This window comes from Tachyglossus aculeatus, chromosome 2, assembly GCF_015852505.1.
Source record: "Tachyglossus aculeatus isolate mTacAcu1 chromosome 2, mTacAcu1.pri, whole genome shotgun sequence".
Classification (NCBI taxonomy): domain Eukaryota; kingdom Metazoa; phylum Chordata; class Mammalia; order Monotremata; family Tachyglossidae; genus Tachyglossus; species Tachyglossus aculeatus.
In genome coordinates this window covers 107,796,529-107,813,200 of record NC_052067.1, presented here as the reverse complement: position 1 = coordinate 107,813,200, position 16,672 = coordinate 107,796,529, and the positions used below count along the sequence as shown (strand labels likewise).

Sequence of the window (16,672 nt, the reverse complement as noted above, 5' to 3'; positions counted from 1 at the left end):
TATATGTTTGTACATATTTATTACTCTATTTATTTATTTATTTAACTTGTACATATCTATTCTATTTATTTTATTTTGTTAATATGTTTGGTTTTGTTCTCTGTCTCCCCCTTCTAGACTGTGAGCCCACTGTTGGGTGGGGACCGTCTCTATATGTTGCCAACTTGTACTTCCCAAGCGCTTAGTACAGTGCTCTGCACACAGTAAGCGCTCAATAAATACAATTGATTGATTGATTGATTGATGACCTCTGACTCCCGAGCCCATGCTCTTTCCACTAAGCCACATTGCTTCTCTAGATCATATATGAGAACTGAGCAAGCAAAACAGTCTGCCCGCAGAGTAGCACTTCCAGCCCATCTGGCTACAACCGGACCAGCCTTGGATGTTTTAGTCTGAGATTTCTCTCACGCTGAGAAGAGAGTCGGCCTCTCTTCCCTTTCTCTTTTCCCTCTCTGGCTCTTCTCTCTCTTCAGCTTTGCTTCCTCCTCGTCATCTGTAGACTGTGAGTTCGTTGTGGGCAGGAAATGTGTCTGTTTGGTGTTGTATTGTACTCTCCCAAGCGCTCGGTGCAGTGCTTTGCACACGGTAAGCGCTCAATAAATATGATAGAATGAATGAATCCCACCGGATGATCGTGCCCTTACTGTACTGTGGCTCTTGGGAATCTAATCACCTTTTAAATGAAGTATTAGGGATGGGCACAAAATGTCCACCAACATCTGTTAGCTGACTGAAGCATCTGAATTTAAACAGACTGTGAGCTCATTGTGGGCAGGAATGTGTCTGGTGTTATACTGTACTCTCCCAAGTGCTTAGTACGGTGCTTTGCAAAAAGTAAGCACTCAATAAAAATGATTGAATGAATGAATGAAATAGAGATCAGCACCTGCCATAAACAGAAGGCATTCTCTCCGTTAAAACATGGTGAGTCGAACTCAACGGCCCAAGTAGTCATTTGGGAATTGGAGGGCAAAGTGAGTAGCCACAGTGTAAAGTGTCCTTCATCTTTTGAGTCCCAGTCTCACTCTAATCAAGGTACTCCAGTTCCAGGAAGCAGAAGCTTAAGCAGAGAAGCTGCATGACCCAGAAGGGAAGTTTGGTTGGGCAGAGGGGGATGAAAGACACACACACAGACACACACACACACACACCAAAAAAAAAAAAACCTGCAAGGGAAATGATGTCAGTTTGTTTGGTCGTTAATTAGGGAGGTAAAGAAACAAAAATTCTAAAACCAGTACATATCTTTCAGAATTTCTTTTGTCTAGGTATGCCAGTTTTACAAAACACCAGGGTAAACACCAGACTCCAACAGAGAGAGCCCTGGAAAATTAAAACAATTTGGAAATCAGCAGATGTAGGTGCTACACTCAGTTCCCCAAATGTTCAACTCATGGGAAGTCATCTAACAACTATGGGTCTCATTTTCCCCGTGAATAGAATATTACAATTTTTATATTCGTTAAGCACTTACTGGGTGTCAAGCACTGTTCTAACATTATTATGGAGCTCACAGTCTAAGTATGAGGGAGAACAGGCATTTAATTCCCATTTTTCTTTAGATGAGGACACTGACACACAGAACTTAAGTATCTTGCCCAAGATCATACAGAAGGCAAGTGGCAGAGTTGGATTTTTTCTTCAAAACAATCATATTTATTGAACGCTTAGAACCCAGGTCCTCTGACCCCCAGACTTGTGCTCTTTCCACTAGGTCATTCTGCTCCTCAAAATAAATATTTAATGTTGGGTGGCGAAATGAACATATACAATTGGAAGTTTTTTAAAATCTAAAATAATTTTATAAACCCTAAATCTCCTTTCTGATGGGAGTTACAGGACTTGTGTCTGGTGAAAGATTCAAGGCAGTTTTTTTGTTGTTATTGCAAGCATGACCTTTTGCTTTCTTAACCTAGAGATATGGAAAGGAAAAGGAGGGAGCAGGCATACCTTAACATTAACTTTAACAGTAGGTGTGGGTCGGGCCATTACAAGTTTTGGGGGTCTAAAATGGTTGCATTATAGCCTATTTATACAAAATACGACACAGAATTGTCAGAACACTGCAACTTTCACTAAAAAGCATGATGTAAAAAAAAAAGTTACCAGCTCTCGGTAAAATTCATTCCTTCAATCGTATATACTGAGCACTTACTGTGTGCAGAGCACTGTACCAAGTGCCTGGAAAGTACAATTTGGCAACAGATAATCCCTACCCAACAATGGGCTAAAATCTTTTAACCACCTATTAACATTTGCTAAACAGCTCAACTAAACTGATATTTTTTTTTTCTAGCAGGCTCACACACAGCCTAGCTTTCATCACAACATAATGAATTAAATTGAAAAAATCTTTCTATTTCACCTTTGGCAGTTAAAACTCAAGAAACAGTTAAAACCCGGGGCAATTTAGCACTGGGGCAGTCGATGTAAAAGCTGCTGAAGGAACCAAGTGGCAATGTCATCTACCTTCTAGTCAGTGAAAGAAAGGGAAAGCCAACAGTATTATTACACTTTCTGAAATTATGGCACATTTCATCCAAACCGGCCCCTCTTTATCCCCTTATAATTACCACCTCGAAGAAAGAAAGACTACAGAGAAGCAGACAATTCTCACAGCGCAGCCTAAAAATGGGTTAACCCTTTCCTTCCTCAGTGGTTCAATAATCTGCAGGAAAGCAGACTATCCTGAATTTGCAAATAATTGCCAGTAATCTCCTCTGTAGCAACAGCACAGCAACAGCTGTCAAGGCCGCTAATACCAGCATTCCTTTCAATTCACTAAGGAATAAAAATCCTTATATTTACATACTGCTTTTCAACTGAAGGCTTCTGTGCACTTTACAAAGTTAATTGCAGTTAACACCCGAAGAAGTAAATACATCGTATCAGATTCAGGAGTAAATGACATTGTACTATTTTTTCTTAAAGTTTTGCTCTGACATTGCTCCTTCATTAAAGCTTTGGATTTCCCAATTCATTTCTCTGAAATTTTCTGATCTGCGATAAGAAAAGATGCACTAAAACAATGTAAGTTCAATATTTTAAAACCATATTTTGTGCCCTATGGGCTTTTAAAATAGCCCCGACTCACGCTGCCCACTTAGACATGTCCCTCCACATCTTAACATATAAAAAGTCAAATTCTAAAAACCTCTAGACAGAGGGATATTTTTGCCTTTTTCTTCTACTAACACTGGAAACACTTTACAATAATTTGGGGTCAAGTTTGATTATCTCTTTGCATTGACACAGCATCTCCAATATCTGTCACTCAAAACAAGTATCTACTCTGAGTAATGTATTTACTCCTTTTCTGCAGTAAAATTAGAACTTACTTTAGCCCCTTTTCCTTAACCTGACATTTTCCCTTCAGCACACTTTTACATGCTTCCTTACCCCAAAACACATCAATGCCACTGTACTTCCTGAAAAACAACAACCCATTTTTAATTTCCCACTGGTCGTAACATTTTAAAAGATAGAAAGCTTTAATGTTCACCTAGCACCAGTTTAAAGCATAAAAAAACCCTAAGTGTTTTAAAATGGGCATTGGTTTCTAAAGGTCAGAACATGGCTGGAAAATCATAACCTTTAAACTATCTTTACTTTCAAACGATTTACTGTGCAAGTCTATTTAATAATACGCTTTACGATCCATTTAACTGTAAACTCCCCCCGTGACCCTCCCAAGAGAAACTGAATTAGATCCGATACTTAAAAACGCTTCATTTCGACTTTGATCGCTCTTCACTAGATACCAACTATGCCCTGAAAACATCATCTCTTCCAGTTTAACTGGCTGTACTAGAGGAACTCAATTTCCAATCCCAGAAAGTATGTAGTAAAAAAGAAAGTTTTGCCAGGAATGCCCCAAGCCTCCCAGAAATGGTATTCTTTGTTTTTCCTGGGTAGATGACTGCAATCGGGCATGTGACTGACAGCACACACTACCAGGCACCCTCAGCCATGTTCTCCAACAGGTAAGAACAACCCTTCCACTTTCACTCTCTCCCAGATGCAGCGATTAAACTGTAAAACCCAAAGTGTCTTTACCTTAATGACTTGGAAATCTGCTGCTGTGGTCCCAGAGGCTAGAAGGCAAATGAAATCCAACAGTTTTATGCTGTTAAAATGGCTCCTGGAGATTGGGGAAGTGGTGTCTGAGCTTCAGTTTATGAGTCATACATGAAACTAAGTGTTTCTAAGGGAGGCACGCCCATGTTGCTGTGGACCCAATTACTCTGCTAGGTCAAACATGCAAATCTGCAGGTAAAATGAGGGAAGAACAAGGAAAGGGAGGGGAAGGAAGGGAAGCCGAGGAAAAGTAGGTGGGGGGAAAGGCCAACCCCCCCAAATCCTCCAACTGGCTCCACCTTAACCACTAAAACCAAAACTAAAGAATCTTCATACAAGTGGGAACACAATCTCAGCAGAAACTGCTCTCATGCGATAGTTCATTTGCCGCCAAAAAACCCTTTTTTCCGTTGTTTATTGAAAAGTAGATATCTTTGGTTACACACACATAGAAATAAATGATTGTTGACCGTGACACAAGCCCCCAAAACACGGAACTTCTCTGCCCTTTTAAAGTAGAACCGACAAGCTAAACCTCTGGCTGTTGATTAACCCCGATGAGAAAAAGGCACGTTGCTGCCTGGAGGATTTTCCAGGTTACACAGCAGTATCAGACGGATTCCTGTGTTTGCTATTTGCTGACTCAATTAAAAAAGTATATTTTTTTAACCAGTCAGTAGTAAATATGGTTTAAATTCAAACTTAGAAGAGATAGAATTTTTTTAGATTGGTGCCATAGTAGCATTCAAGTTCTTCAATGAAATGTAGTACAGTTCTCTGCACAAAGGTTCCCAATAAATACATGGATGAAAATGATTATGCTCCAAATCAATCAATATTTACTGAACGCTTACCGAATGCATAGCACTGTAAGCATTTGGGTGAGTACAATGAAATTAGTTTGGAACCCAAAAGCTGAGCGGCCTGATGGATAGAAGACGGGCCTGAGTGTCAGAAGGCCCCGGGGTTCTGATCCCAGCTCCACCACTTCATTCATTCATTCAATCGTATTTATTGAGCGCTTACTGTGTGCAGAGCACTAAGCACTAAGCGCTTGGGAGGTGCAAGTTGGCAACATATAGAGACGGTCCCTACCCAACAACGGGCTCACAGTCTAGAAGGACTTGTCTGCTATGTGACCCTGGGCAGGTCACTTCACTTCTCTGTGCCTCAGTTACCTCATCTGTAAAATGGGGGGGGTTAAGACTGCGAGCCCCACGTGGGACAGGGACTGTGTCCAGCCTGATTACCTTATATCTACCCCAGGGCTTAGTATAGTCCCCAGCGCATAGTAAGTGCTTAATGAATACCATAAAACAAAAAGGTTTCCTACTCACAAGGAGCTTGCAATCTAGGGGGAGACAGACATTAAAATAAACTACAGTTGGAAGAAAACAGAGTACAAAGATTTGTTCTTAAGTGCTACGGGGATGGGGAGTGGACGGGTTAACATCTCACTTCCTCTGGCCTGAAACTCCCTTTCTCTTGATAAAGGACAGACCACCACTCTCCCCACCTTCGAAGCCTTATTAAAATCACATCTCCTCCAAGAGGCCTTCCCTGATTGAGCCCTCATTTCCTCTACTTCCTCTCCCTTCTGTGTCATCCTTCCACTTGGATCCATTCTCTTTAAGGACTTGATATTCACCTCACCCGGAGTCCCACCGCACCTATGCACATAGCCACAATTTATTTTAATGCCAGTCTCCTCCTCTAGATTGTAGTAAGCTCCTTGTGGGCAGGGAAAGTGCCTTCCAACTTTGTTATACTGTACACTCCCAAGCAATTAATACAGTGCTCTGCAAATAGTAAGCACTCAATAAATCACTGATTGATTGACTTAGTCCTCAGAAGGTGAAGAACTGCTGGAGTGGCATTTGAGATTGGTGTGCTGGTGGAGGTGTCATTTCTGACGATTTCAGAGATGTGACTATAAAGGTGGGGAGGAAAGCAGTAGTCTTTCTGAGAAGCAATGTGGCCCAGTGTAATAGGCACAGGCCTGGGAGTCAGAGGAGCTGGGTTCTAATTCTGGCTCTGCTGCTTATTTGCTGAAGTCACTTAACTTTTCTGTGCCTAGGTTCCTCATCAGTAAAATGGGGATTCAATACGTGTTCTCCCCCTACATGGACTGTGAGCTCCATGTGTATCTGATTACCTTTATTCAGTGCTTGGCACATAGTAAGCACTTAACAAATACTACAATTATTATTATTATTATTAGTCTGTCAGATGTGAAGGAGAGGGAATATTAGGCAGGGTGGAGAGAGTATGAGGAGATTTGTGGAGGAAGAGAGTGAGGCAAAGTGTGTAGGCTACTTTGAGAGGCACAAAATGCACATTGGGGAATATCTGAAGAAAAGAGCAGGAAATAAAGAGGGAAACTCCAAATGTCAGGAGTTTTTGCTTGGTGCAGAGAGAAATGGACAGCCATTGGAGGCTTCTGAGGAGCAGAAAGAAGTGTGCAGAAAGATGCTTTAGAAAAATAATCTGGGCAGCAGATGATCGTGTGAACTAGAAATAAGAGGACTGGAGGCAGGGAGAGCAGCAAGGAGGCTGATAGTCAGTTTGGGACATGGCAAATGTCTGGGCAAGTGCAGTGGCCGTTCGGACGGCCAGGAAGGGGTGGATTCTAAAAATGTTGTGGAGAAAGTTACCAAGTCCTAGAGCTCCAGTCCATCCTAGTTACTTGAGAGACGTGGTTACGATTTCACTGCCCCTCACCTAGGGCAGTCATCTGTCTGGTTTTATACAGGCCATTCTGTTTTTCAGCTGATCAGTCCTGTCGGGTACAGCTACCACACCGGGTGTCTTTATGTCTTCGGCACTTATTTTAAGCACTTCGCCTCCCTCCACCTTGATTCCTGTCACCACATTTCCTGACCTCGAAGTCACATCTGCTGTGCTCAGAGTGACTTGGGAGGGGAGTGCAATGGCTCAGGTGGTCGGGGGTGCTCCTGGAGAAATGCTATAGGAATGGGAGGAGGGAAATGGATTTGTGTGTGACTTCATTACGTTACACACACAGTGTCACATGTATCTAGGGTCCCCCCCGCATCAGAGCACTTGAATGATTCCACAACAATGATTCTACACAGTCAAATTGTTACAAAAACTGGTAACTATTTTCTGCCACGGAAAGAGCTAATGAACTCTTCATTTAAGGCATTTGATATGTTTTACTTCAAGTTTTTGAGATTACTGGAAATGCTGGCACATTTAAAGCTGAAAAAATATACTTATTTCACATTTTCTACAGCACCTATACAAATTCTAACTCTAAGAAAATTAGAATTCATTCGATCAAATTATAAAAGTCATACGTTAATTGCTTATGTGTGTTCTTTCATTCCCTGCTTCGCCTGTGAAGGAAGGATACAAGGGTTGATAGCCTCTCTTCTCCCCTATCCCACCTACTCCATAACCCCTTCCTTCATTCTAAGTTATAAATTTACAAGGGGGCAGAATGGGCCAGAAGTCAACTTTATCCAGGCAAGAAAGGAGTGTATGTTCCTTGTGGGCAGGGTACATGTCTACCAACTCTGTTATATTGTACAGTGCACTGCACACAGTAAGTGCTCAATAAATACCACTGATTTACTAATCATTCACGAACACCCAGGAAGAGCATCAATAACTAAATATTGCAAGTTCAAGAGGCAGCTGATGGGTAGATAAGATTCAAGGTACTGATAATTTGTCAGGGAAGGTTTGTGGGAGAAGGTGAGATTTTAGGAGAGCTTTGTGGGTGGGGAGGACTTAGGTCTGACAGATTTGGCTGGGAAGGAGGTTCCGAATTTGGGGGACAATGTGAACAAGAGAAAGGAGGTCAGACCAGATTGGGACACAGCCAGGAATGGAGAATTGAGATGAAAGTAGTTGGATGTTTCACATCTGGGTTTACAGCAAAGAACTGATGGTAGTATTGACCCAGGTTGCTGGTGTTTGTGGGGTGAGAGTGAAGGATGTTTGTACTGTCTGTTCTTTGTTCCATTCAACTTTTTACTGTAGGAATTCCAAGCAACGGAAAATGTCCAAATAAAACTCACAGAAGCAGGCTTCACTAATATCCAGGCATCAGCATACTGAAACTATAATGATTTCAAGATTACATTAGGCTATCACTAAGCAGATGACTACGTAAGTATAACTAATGCAATATTAATATACACTGTAAATACTGAATATGCTCTCACGTGCAACAGTGACCAATTTCCAAAAAGGAATGTGTGACAAGAACTGTGATGCATAATCAGTCTTTCCTCTACAATGTAATTAAAAAGACAAATGTAGACTACTGTGTGTTAGATCAATTCCAAAAACTATCTAGGGCTTATGTGGCAGGAAAGCAGACTGAGATGGAACCAAAATGTTATCAACTGAAGTACAATGTTTCCAGTTGCTTAATAGGGACAAAAACAACAACATTACCACATTTTTCTCCACATGTTTGTTTCAATGAAATTGATAGCATCCAGCTTATTTACTGCAGACTAAAAAGATCTTATTGTAGTTGGTGAGGAATGATAAGCATGAATTTTCTGTTACGACCATATAGACTATTTTTCCTTGGTTCAGAGCTTGTCAACTGATTCATTTTGTTAATGATGTGCATTTAGCTTTAATTCTATTTGTTCTGACGACTTGACACCTGTCCACATGTTTTGTTTTGCTGTCTGTCTCCCCCTTCTAGACTGTGAGCCCGTTGTTGGGTAGGGACCGTCCCTATATGTTGCCAACTTGTACTTCCCAAGCGCTTAGGACAGTGTTCTGCACATAGTAAGCGCTCAAAAAATATGATTGAATGAAGGAATGAATGAATGAAGCCACTCTCTGGATATAAACTGGGGACTCTTGGAGATTTTAGGACCCTCAGCCTCTAGGTAGTTATTTGTAATTACTTACAGCTTAGTTCTTCATAAAATACTGCTTCTCCAAATTTTCCCTTTCTGGTGCTCTTCATTACACATATCCTCAGTCAGACACATATCCTCTGAGATAGTCACTGCCATGCCACATGCTCTATCCCCGCCGCCACCACACACACACACACCTCACATTTCTGTCCATTCACCCATGTGCAGGGTATACTAGTCTCACATCTAATCGCACAAATCCTCAGACATACACATACTTGCCCAGACACAGACATATGCATGTACACAAATCTACCTACTCACACTCGGACCTCACACCACCCCGAACTTCTGGCTCGGCCTTATCTGGGTTGGTGGCTTCTGTTGCCACTGGCGGGAACAGGCCCAAGCCCGAAAGGAATGAGGCCAGGTGGGGCCCCAGGGAAAAAACTGGAGCAGTTGTAGGTGGGACAGAAAGCAGTCGAAGCAGCAGCAGTGGTACCGGCTGAGATGGGGGCGGGGTGAGGGAAAGAAGACAGATGGGCAAGTAGAGCCTAAGAGGATGCAGCCGAACTTACTGAGGGCAGCAGTGGGAACACACTACTTTCATCTCTCTGTCCTAGGGGCATGTAAAAGGCGGTTTCAGCAAGGATATGTGCAAAAGTGGGTAATCTGCTCGCCAAAGGTTTTATAAGGAGAGCTGACTGTCCCCACCATCTCCACTGATGCCATCCAAATCCAACAGAATTCCCTTTCCTTGCATGTTCCAAAGGAGTGGCACCTGTCACTCTAACAATTAGAAAACTATTATACATTACCATTTCAATGCACTCATTTTTTAGAAACGGCCAATGTCAGCTAAGGGACCTCAAACTAATTTGCATCCTAGAAGGCCCATTTTTTTAAATTCTCCTATCCTCCTGGATAGTTTTTGTCACAACTAAGATAAGTTCTTAAGTCTCCCTTCCAGTGATCTGTCCACTACACTTCGGATACTAACAAACCGCTCCTGCTCATTAAGCCCACAGTGATTTCCAATTTCCCAAACACTAAGTTTGCAATGATTGTGGTCCCTTAATACCTCGGGTGAGAATAAGGAGGCATGCCATATGCTTACAGGTGTTTCCAATCTGTTCTTAACTGGGATTCCATTCTCTCTGTGCTCTAGTTCACTCAGGAATGAAGCTGCCCGTGCCAGAAACCTCCCCAAGAAGTGCAAACAGAGGCACAAAGCCACGCTGTGCTTCAAAGTTAAGCAAACACAAATTCACCAATTGCTGCTTAATTATTTTCTTTTCACTTTGGTCTTCATTAAGGAGCAATTATTAAATATCATTTTCAGCTAAAAGCTTCTTCCAAAGGGGAGTGTGTGCCTGCTTCTCGAGCTCACCTCTACCTGTGGAAAAACTGCAACTGGGAACAAAACTGCAATGCATTCTGCCTAAAATGGGTCTTCTGGGGTCACCATGGTACACTGTCCCTTTTTGGGTTCAGTACACATATCCCTAGAACACACCTAGTCTGGCTATTTACACAACATTATTATATCAGCAATACCAAGCGTAGGTGTCCTTGGAAAGCCTGCCCCATGCTGATGAATATGGATGATCTTTCTCACCTGGAGAGCTAATGGAGCAGGTTTTTGCTTTAAATTTCAACACTGTATAAAAGTTAGGACACCACATAGTCCATTTTTCCCAGTACCTAAAATCAACTGTTTGAGAGTTGAATGAACAAATATTCTACACTGTATAAAATTTAGGACACCACATAGTCCGATTTTTCCAGTACCTGGAATCAACCCTTTGAGAGCTGAATGAACAATAATGAAATGAATAATGTGAAGGCCAATTTGCCCGAAAAACACAAGATATTAAACCTCAGTGATGCAACTGGTGGCTTACTCCTAGAGGAGTATACCAGGATGTGTCAATATTCTAATAACTATCTGATAAATTACATGGTTCAGTTTTCTTTTACTGTGAACTGAGAATTTGTTTTCTTAAAAAAGTGGGTTTTATTAAATGCTGTGTACACTGAGCATCACCCCCTCCCCTGCAGCTCAACTTCTCCACTCCTCTCCAACTCCTCCCCCAAATCTGTACTAAAATATTATAGAAACAAACTTTGTTTTCTTAACAGTCCTGCATTCCCATGTAGGAAACCTGATCTGAAAAGGCTGAACCAGTTCAGCAAGACTCTGTATCTGTCCCTTAGGGCAGAGGACAGAAGTGTAACTAGTTTGGGAAGGGAAGAAAGAAAGTGCCGGAGAAAATACTGTACAGAAAGACCAAGGCCAAGATAATGCTCTCCAACCAGCTTAGAAAAGGTGCTAATCGGCGGCACAAAAAGTCTTTCAGTGGATTCGGGGTTACTTTGTGGGGTATTAAGCTTTTTTCTAAGCACCACCTTTCTTCCTGGGAAATTCTGAAAAATTTCCAAGTGACTAAAATGTACAATCAATCAATGGTATATTTTTGAGCACTTTACTGTATGCAGAGCACTGAACTGTTTGAGAGAATGCAATCAAGTTAGTAGACATGATGCCTGCCCTCTAGACCGTAAGCTCACTGTGGGCAGAGAATAGTAATAATAATGATGGCATTTGCTAAGCGCTTACTTTGTGCCAAGCACTGTACTAAACGCTGGGGTGGATACAAGAAAATTGAGGTAGACACAGTCCCTGTCCCATGTGGAGCTCGCAGTCTCAATCCCCATTTTACAGATGAGGTAACCGAGGTACACAGAAGTGCAGTAGTTTGCCCAAGGTCACACGGCAGACAAGTGGCCATCGGAATTAGAACCCACAACCTTCTGACTCCCAGCCCGTGGTCTATCCGCTACACCATGCTGCTTCCAACTCTGTTATACTGTACTCCCCCAAGCACTTAGTACAGTGCTCTGCACACAGTAAGCACCCAATAAATACCACTGATTGGTATTGGTACTGTGGACTGATTTTCAACCTAATTCTCCCTGACCAAGATTGTTAACTACGTGTGATGATGGTCTCCAAAGGAAAAAAAAAAACTTCTAACACTGCAGCAGAATTATACTGAGACAAACGTTTGAGGCTCTTTAGCTGTTCTGTGGTCCATGTAGGACATAGTAAGCGCTTAAACACCACTTTAAAAAAAAAAAAAGCCAGAACAAAAACAAAAAATTCCTTGCAGTCATTCTGCTTTGGCATTCAATCTAGAACCTTCCAATTTTTGGTCAAAAGCATTTCATGGATTCACCACTTTGTCTCTCGCCATATAATCACTACTCTGGTTTGCGCACTCACCATACTGCATCCACACTCACCATACTGCATCCACAGCCTCCTCACTCGTTTCCCTGCCTCCAGTCTCTCCATACTCCATGCTACTGCTTGAATCACCTTCCTGAGACATCATTTAACCCAAGTTGGCCTCCTCCTCAAAACCTCCAGTAGCAGCCCATCTTCGTCCTCATCACACAAAGTCTCCTAACCATTTCCTTCAACTCTCTCCATCTGCTCTCTCCCAACTCTTATCACCTCTCCTCCCTGACTGTTCCCCTGCTTGTACTCTTAGCTTCTCCCTAGCCCACCAACTGTTGGACCCCGGCTCCCGTATTTCGGGCCTCTGATCCAGGAGGAGTATCAAAGCAATGATGATAAGGAGGCAGTGCAGTGTCATCACACTTTTCTGCCTGTGGGCAGATCTGGAAGGCCTGATCCCAGCCATTTGTCTGATGGCCAAATCAGCTTCCACTCGGATAAGAAGAGACCTCTCCAAGATGAGGTGCATCCAGATCCCATCTCCAATGACCCATCCTTTATCTGGCTGTTCAGTCTCACCCTGTACTGGAATATGAACTCCATACCCAACCAATCCACGGGCTACAAAATGACATCATACTTTCTGGCCGAGGCATTAGCATTGTCACACATTGCCCACATTAGCGGGGACGCTTCATTCCTCTAATGCTAACCCTCTCACTGCACCTCGATCTTGTCTATCTCACCGCCAACTTCTCACCCACATCCTACCTCTGGCCTGGAATATCAGACAGATAACTGCTCTCCCCGACTTCAAAACCTTCTTGAAGGCACATCTCCTCCAAGAAGCCTTCCCTGACTAAGCCCTCCTCTCCCCCCCTCCCTTCAATGTCACCCTGACTTGCTCCTTTTATTCATCCTCCCTCCCATAGCCACAGCACTTACACATATGTCTATAATTTATTGATTTATTTATGTATATTAATGTCTGTCTCCCCCTCTAGACTGTGAGCTTGTTGTGGGCAGGGAATGAGTCTGTTGTTGTAGTTTACTCGCCCAAGTGCTTAGTACAGTGCTTTGCACACAGTAAGCACTCAATAAATTTTATTAGAAATAATTAGAAATTAGAAAGCAATAGCTTTATTTCTATTTATTCTGATGACTTGACACCTCTCCACGTTTTGTTTTGTTGTCTGTCTCCCCCTTCTAGACTGTGAGCCCGTTGTTGGGTAGGGACCATCTCTATATGTTGCCAACTTGTACTTCCCAAGCGCTTAGTACAGTGCTCTGCACACAGTAAGTGCTCAATAAATACGATTGAATGAATGAATATGACTGAATGAATGACAGCTGGAGATAGTGAAGGAGTGGGGTGGTAACAGTTAAGAACCTACACAGTGCCCTGTGAGCAACTATGACTCCCAAGAAGATTATTTTGCCATCTTGTTGCTTAGACCCATTGTACTCTGCTGCTGAGTGAGATACTCACTCCCATTGTACAAAGCATTGGTAAAAGAGGTTTGTAAATGGAGATGCTGGTGGCAGATAGTATAAGTAGCACCCAAAATGGAAAGAGCTGCTTCAAGCATCAGTCTCTTCAAACATGGGGATAACAACAAGCTGAATAATAGAAGATATAGGCTGGAGGAGGTGCTTCAGAGGTGAAGTCACAGGCAGCCTTCAATTTTGGGGAACCTCCAAATCATTTCTCATTTTCTATATTAAATTTCATTTTTATCACAATACATTTTCTTCAAAATTGAAAGCCACTTCACTGCTTTTAAACAGTAAGAATTATGCAACTGGGTACAGTACTATTACATTTTTTACAATGCTTATGATTACTTTGGAATTTTGTCCTAAAAGGACAACATCCCTGCCCTTAGAGAGCTAGCAGGGGGATATGAATTAACTTTATTTAGACAGGAATAAGAAGGCAAAGGGGACAAGCACATGAATAAGTACTTACGTAATGGGGTTTGTAAGGCATATGCATAAGTGCTATATAGTACTCTGTTTGTCTCCAGACTACTGGCATGGAAGTAAAGTGCCTGGCACATAGTAAGCGCTTAACAAATACCATAATTATAATTATTATAAGTGCTGAAGTGGCAGTTGGGGGAAGGGGGAAGGAGGTAGGGAAATAAGAAATTAATCAGGGATGGCTTTCTGAAGGAGATATTTCAGAAGGGCTATTCATTCAATCGTACTTATTGAGCGCTTACTGTGTGCAGATGAAGATGAGGAGAGGATAGAAGCAAGAACGTGGCAGTGAGAGCCATGAAAATGAGGCACAGTGCGCAGGTTACCTTGAGAAGAGCTAGGGTGTAGCACAAGAGGCTACTACGTGACCGTCAACTGCCCACAGTCAGGAGTTCAGTTTATTGTTATATTGTACTTTCCCAAGCGGTTAGTACAGTGCTCTGCACCCAGTAAGTGCTCAGTAAATATTCATGAATGAGTGAATGAGTTTTCAACTTGATACAGCGTGGAATGGACAACCACTGGAGGTTTTTGAGGAATGAGGAGATGTTTGCAGAATGAGGTTCTGGAAAGCAGCATGGCCTAGTGGAAAGAGCACAGCCCTGGGAGTCAGAGGACCTGGGTTCTAATCCCAGCTCTGCCAGCTGTCTGCTATATGACCTAGAGAAAGTCATCTGACTTTACTGTGCCTCATTTACCTCATCTGTAAAATGGGGATTAAGACTGGGAGCCCCATGTGGGACAGGGACTGTGTCCAACCAGATTTCCTTGTATCTACTCCAGCGCTTAGAACAGTGCTTGGCACATAGGAACCACTTAAATACCACAATCATTATTATTGTTATTATTACTAGGGGCCTCAGCTATGTAGCAGTGGAATGGAAAGTGGCTAGTTGAACTATGAGCCCCATTCGCAATAGGGACTGTGTCCGACCTATCTTGTATCTACCTCAGCATTCAGAACAGTGCCTGACACAAAATAAGTGCTTAATAAACACCACAAAATAAAAAAGGGGGTAAGAATTTTTGCAACACCAGAATTTTTGTTTTGTAATTGAAAAGACTAAGAGTGCAGGAGGAAAGACAACATTTCTTGAGGCAGGTGGAGTTTGGTAAGCTCTTAGCTTACCAAAGCTAGGTAAAGCTAAGCAAAGCTAAGCGCTTAGTACAGTGCTCTGCACACAGTAAGCGCTCAATAAATACGATTGAATGAATGAATGGTACCTTTAACCCTTCATCAGGGTCCCTTATTTGAATGCTAGTTTCTCTTACCAGGTGTGTCTACATATTATCAGGAATGAAACGTTCCAATAACAATATTTAATCCCCTCATGGCTTTTTGCCAAGTGAACAGTCTGAGCTAATGGCCAAGGCTAAAGATGATAGATAATTTAACTCAGTGGGCTAAAGAATGGGTTTGAAACAGGGACTCCGAGTTCTCTTGTCAACTCGGCCACTAATTGAGTGATTAGAAATTCACAGTGCAATCGTTTAATTTCTTCTCCTCTAAATTTGAATTTTTCTGTATATCTGAGGTGCTCATTACAACCGACTTCTTCAGGATATTATAAAGAGTGATGGTGTAAGTGGTTTGCACTGTGCCATTCGCACTCTCTGATCCCTGTTAAACATGCGCTGTGCTGTGGCAAGACAACTTACAGTGTGGCCTAATGGATAGAGAAGGACCTGGGTTCTAAACCCGACTCCACCACTTGTCTGCTGCATGACCTTGTCTGCTCAGTTATATTTCTTGAGCCCTTACTGTGTGCAGAGCACTATACTATGCACCTGGAAAGCACAATACACCAAAAGAGAGAAACAATCCCTGTCGACAACGGGCTCACAGTCTAGAGGGGGGGAGACAGACATCAGTACAGGTAAACAGGCATCAATATAAATAAATAGAATTATAGATACATATATACATAAGTGCTGTGGGGTGGGGAAAAGGGGGAAAAGCTGCACTTTCAGTAGGGCTTTGAAGGGGGGAAAGAGTGATTGTCTGGCGAATTTGAGGAGGAAGGACATTCCAGGCCAAAGGTAGGACATGGGCCAGGGGTCGGCGGCGAGACAGGCAAGATCAAGGCACAGTGAGAAGGTTAGCACCAGAGGAGCGGAGTGAGTGGGCTGGGATGTAGAAGGAGAAAAGGGAGGGTGAAAGGAGGGGGCAAGGTGATGGAGAGATTTAAAGCCAACAGTGAGGAGTTTTTGTTTGATACGGACGTGGACAGGCAACCACTGGAGATTTCTGAGGAGGGGGTGACGTGCCCTGAACGTTTCTGTAGAAAGATAATCTGGGCAGCGGAGTGGAGTATGGACTGAAGTGGGGAGAACCAGGAGGATGGCAGGTCAACAAGGAGGCTGATGCAGTAATCCAGGCAGGATAGTATGAGTGACTATACTAACATGGTACGATTTGGATGGAGAGGAAAGGGCAGACCTTGGCGATGTTGTGAAGGTGAGAGCGACAAGATTTGGTGATGGATTGGATGGGTGGGTTGAATGAGAGAGC

At 42.6% G+C, this 16,672-nt stretch overlaps 1 protein-coding gene across 2 annotated transcripts in view; it reads right to left on the bottom strand.

The window, feature by feature from the left end:
- The window catches only part of ELF1 (E74 like ETS transcription factor 1), a 159,246-nt gene that overhangs the window by 109,219 nt on the left and 33,355 nt on the right, over nucleotides 1–16,672 (bottom strand). The window contains exon 1 of one of the 2 annotated variants that reach the window (XM_038765994.1): nucleotides 4,060–4,213. The exons of the other annotated variant lie outside the window; for it this stretch is intronic. The gene's annotated coding sequence lies outside the window, so the exon portion shown is untranslated. Of the gene's footprint in view, nucleotides 1–4,059; nucleotides 4,214–16,672 lie in introns of those variants that run through there. 2 annotated transcript variants of the gene reach the window in all.